This window comes from Rhyacophila brunnea, unplaced genomic scaffold, assembly GCF_057557595.1.
Source record: "Rhyacophila brunnea isolate RB1 unplaced genomic scaffold, BYU_Rbru_1.0 scaffold_62, whole genome shotgun sequence".
In the NCBI taxonomy this organism is placed as follows: Eukaryota; Metazoa; Arthropoda; class Insecta; order Trichoptera; family Rhyacophilidae; genus Rhyacophila; species Rhyacophila brunnea.
In genome coordinates this window covers 215,906-220,856 of record NW_028233299.1, presented here as the reverse complement: position 1 = coordinate 220,856, position 4,951 = coordinate 215,906, and the positions used below count along the sequence as shown (strand labels likewise).

The following is a 4,951-nucleotide window of genomic DNA, read 5'->3' as shown; positions in this document are numbered from 1 at the left end:
AAACCACGATACATGATTTATTTTATTTATGGGCTATATTTATTCATTGATCAATTTGCTTTACTAAATTATAGCTAGCAAATTCGGAATATTGCAAAATCCTTAATGAATTTTTTTATGTCAACCTTGATAAATTCATAAGAACAGCCAATTTTCTATCAAATGATATGAGTTTCATGTTTGATGATTCAAAACCGCGATATATTTTTATTTTATTTATGGGTTAATTTGATTTTTGGCTATTTATTGTTGTTAAAGGATGACTTTAGATTACTATTTAGAACAGATTTAGCAGAAATCACTTTCCATCTTATCATATTTATAATTTTCTTCTTTCAAGGGTTATTTACTCAATTGTGTTCTGAAAACCCATTGTTTGTGAGCAGGCTCCACCTTCAATAAATATTCAATACAGCGAAATATACGAAAAACTATGATATGTACGTTTATTTCTATGAGAAGGAAGATAAAAGGGTAAAGATTATTTATAAATAAATTAATGTATTCAATAGATGAGATATTGGTACGCTGGCTTCATAAGAAATGAATCAACCAGTGCAAGATGAAAAAAGCATAAAAATATAACCCATAAATAAAAATTTAAAAGGGTTAAGTAATGTGTGAAGTCAGCAAAAACAATATAATTAGGATACACCAAGTATTTTTTAATTGTATGTCATATACCTTGGAGTAGCACTAAATTTAGCATAGCCTTTGATGACTTTATCAACAGCATTTAAGAAATCCTTTTCAGTAGCTACGCGCCTTCTTTCACGTATAGCGAACATTCCCGCCTCAGTGCACACGCTTCTTAATTCCGCCCCTGTTGCATTTATGCAAAGCCTAGCAACCAATTCGAACCTAATACCCTTTTCGACACACATTTTACCCGAATGAATATTTAGTATTCGGACTCTTCCTTCAAGATCAGGCAGCCCGAATTCAACTTTTCTATCAAGTCTTCCCGGCCTTAAAAGAGCAGGATCAAGAGTATCAGGTCTATTTGTAGCCATAATAACCTTAACATTTCCACGACTGTCAAAACCATCCAATTGATTAATAAGCTCGAGCATAGTTCTCTGAACCTCATTATCATTCCCAGACTCAAATCTTGTGCCACCAAAAGCATCCACCTCATCAAAAAATATAATGGCTGCCTTTTTAGATCTTGCTAGAGCAAATATTTCACGAACCATCCTTGCACCTTCACCGACATATTTTTGTACAAGCTCAGATCCTATTACTCGAATAAAACATGCATCAGTTCTGTTTGCGACTGCTCGTGCAAGAAGTGTCTTTCCTGTTCCAGGTGGTCCAAAAAGTAATACTCCTTTCGGTGGATCAATTCCTAATCGAATATATTTTTCTGGATTAAGTAATGGTATTTCCACCACTTCCTTTATTTTCTCGATCTCTTCTTTACAACCACCAATGTCTTGATATGTCACATCAGGCCTCTCTTCGACTTGCATAGCGGTGACTGATGAATCTATCTTTCTTGGCAATGGCAATCTGATTTGGTATTTTGTTCTATCAACACCAACCCGTATTCCTTCTGAAAGATCTTCTAAATTAACTTTAGAACTCTTGCCAACAATAAACTTCGCCATTTGCTTGAGACTTATCATAAATCGTGTTTCATTGCTTTTACTCGTTGTTGGTGCTTTCTCCACGGTTTCCTCTGGCGGAAGTACCTTATTTAGACGAGCAACTATCAATATACTTTCTTCATTCATTGATTTTCGATCACCAGCTAAATCCCAGAGTGTCGGTGGTGCTAGTCCTGTTTCAACTTCTCGCAGGCCGAGCCTGAGTTGTATAGAATCAAATACTTGTGATATCTGTGACTCAATGTCTTGAATCGCTTCATGATGGTAGGGCCTTGAATATGCTAGTAAAAGACTTATATCATTATCGGAAATCGGGTCTGTGTTCGAAGGTACGTCTGCCATTTATAGAGGGCCTTGTAAATTCACATAATTATTCTGACAATAAAATTTTACTTCTATCAAATTTAACTAATTGAAAAAATCTATCTATTCTACAAATAATAACAGAGAAATTTATAATCTAAAATTTTTATCACATGCTTTTTTTTATATTTTAACGAATATCCATAATGAAATATTTATGACAGTTTTTAGCACATTTTTTTATATTTTAATAAATATTCACAATGGAATATTTAAAACAGTTGTATGCACATTTTTTTATATTTTCACGAATATACATGATAGAATATTTAACAATGTTTTTATCAAACAATTTTTTTTATATTTTAACGAATATACATAATAGAATATTTATGACTGTTTTTATCACATAGGTTTTTTTAATATTTTAACGAATATACATGATGGAATATTTATGACTAGTTTCATCCCATACATTTTTTTTTATATTTTAACGAATTTTGGTAAAATAAATGACACAACAGTGAAAAATTATGAACTCGAATATATAAAGATATTTCTATTCTTAATCGATTATAACCGGGTATATAGTATTCACTGAATATCAATTCATTCTTCTATCTGCGCAATATTTAAATGCAGGGTAAGAAATTATAATGGTTTTTTTGATTACCCTTGTACACCCATGTATTAATCAATCTATTTTTATTTTTAAAAAATCAATAAACCTGTTATCATGTATTAATAATATATTCTAAAATCCATGATGATGTATATTATATATTTTCAGCATTTCATTGTTTTTAATAATTAATTTCGTGTTTTATTGCAGCAAAAACCACTTTTTCTTTTTCTCAATTCATAGAAAGGCGTCTATATATTATTTTTCGATCCTTTGTATGAATTTTTGCTCCTTAAATATATATATAGAAAGTGTACATATTATTTAATATAGGTATGTTTTTATAATTTAATCACTAGACTTGTGTTGTTCTTGAGATATTATTAGCACAAAGGGCCATTATTATATCATTTAAAATATGATTTTCAATTTTCATGGTATTTAAATATAATTTTAACCCATGAAATGGCATTTTCTTGAATTTGATTATGATTTTTTCAAGTTGAAATAGCGATATTGGAAAAAATAATCCAAATGGGTCAATTTAAAGCCCTAAATAAAAAAATATTTGGTTTTTTTGATATATAATATTATTTTCCAGAAATAGCTCACAGAAGGTTAAATTCTATATATTTTCTTTCTTTGAATTTTTGTGTATGAAACAATTGTAAGATAAGAAAATGCTAATCTTATGAGACATGAAAAAAAATCTAATTCTAAAGACATGACGAAATTAGTATAAAGATATTTACTTCGAAAATTCATATCAAATATAATATATTTCGAATATACTACAATAAGAATTGTTTTTTTATGATTATAATGTTTTCTGGTCTTCACATCTATATGTAATTCATTTATGTGAATAATGGGGCATAATAACAGCAATTTTTCTAGGTACGAATGCGAGAATTCCAAAAGTAATATGCGAATTATGTTTTTGGCTCGAGCTTAAGATATATATAAAAAAAATACAAATTTACTTAAGAATTACTAAACAAAAATATCACAACTTGGTAAGTTTTTTTTATTTTATGTAACTTGATTTGAAGAATATATAATGATCATCAAGGATAAAACCAGCTTTTTGATAATTTATTTATTTTAAAATTTTGGTTAAAGGTCAAATCTAATTTTAAAAGTATAATGGTCGGTATATTATTTTTGAAAACAAATTTTACATGCATCGATGTATATAATCACACATAAAATATACATATATAGCATAAATATTAAATATTGGTAGTAGAAATATCTTTCAAATAGTTGAAATCTCAGTATAAAAGTTCATAAATATTGGTGTGCTTTATTTTATGATTATACTATTTCTGAAAAACCTTTTTGTAATCTACTTAGTGAATTTAGTCTCGTATTCCCAGCAAAATCAATGAAAATGGCTGATTCACAAAGAAAGTATTCTCGTGTAACAATATAGATTATACATTTTATAAATCGCTAAAATTTGTTTCGAAGGATTCATCTATCAATTATATACTTAACTAGCTCAAAGATCTAGAACTTATGCTAATTACTACCTACATCATTGTAATGCGTGTATTTTGTGCATTATTTACAATAAAATATACAATAACTTTATCTTAAAAAAATATTATAAGAGAAATGGCAATTAAAGTTTTTATTCAGCATGTAAACAACTGTATATTGATACAATTACGGTTTTTGTTTCTTTGAAATTGTCAAAAGATATATATACTGTGATTTATCATTCTGTTTAGATATTTAAAAACCATTTATGAATAATTTTTTTTCAAGTTTCAGATAGTTTCAAAATTATCATCAAGTTTCGCGTCTAAGATATCTTTCACAAAATAGAGCCAAATTATTAATTATAAAAAACACTATATCCAGATTTTATCTAGTAAATAAAAGAGCTTTTTTTTCTTCGCAATCTACCGACAAAGGCTAAATATATAAAATACAAATTAGATTGATGTTTTCAGCACTTAAATTTTTTTTGCACCAATATTCAAGTCTTTTAAGTTTCGATTGCTATTTAATTTGCGTTTATTCTTATATACATTCATAAAAATTCTTTCCCTGTTAATAGTATGATTTCAAGATGTAAAAGTCTTATATACAAAATAATTTGGTTAAAATAGTTAAATAATAGAAAACCAAACTATTGCTAAAAAATACACTTTAAAGATCTTATTATTTAATTTAGAGCTGATGAAATAGTAAACAGCCAGAATATTATGCAAACTGGTTCTAAAAACACAAATAATAACAGAAAAAACAAATATAATTGATGAAGCTTACTGATCTATAGATAAAAATCACAGCTTTACAAAAAGAAATATAAAACTAGATATATAAGCTCTTAAATGCATATTACTTTTATATAACCTTAGAATCTAAAATAAGCATATTAAATATATATATAAATACATAAGGA

The 4,951-nt window shown here is 27.6% G+C and overlaps 1 pseudogene; it reads right to left on the bottom strand.

Annotated features, from left to right (window-relative positions):
• Positions 1-665: 665 nt before the first annotated feature.
• Positions 666-1,952, bottom strand: LOC147065026 (26S proteasome regulatory subunit 7 pseudogene; annotated as a pseudogene).
• Positions 1,953-4,951: the final 2,999 nt, after the last annotated feature.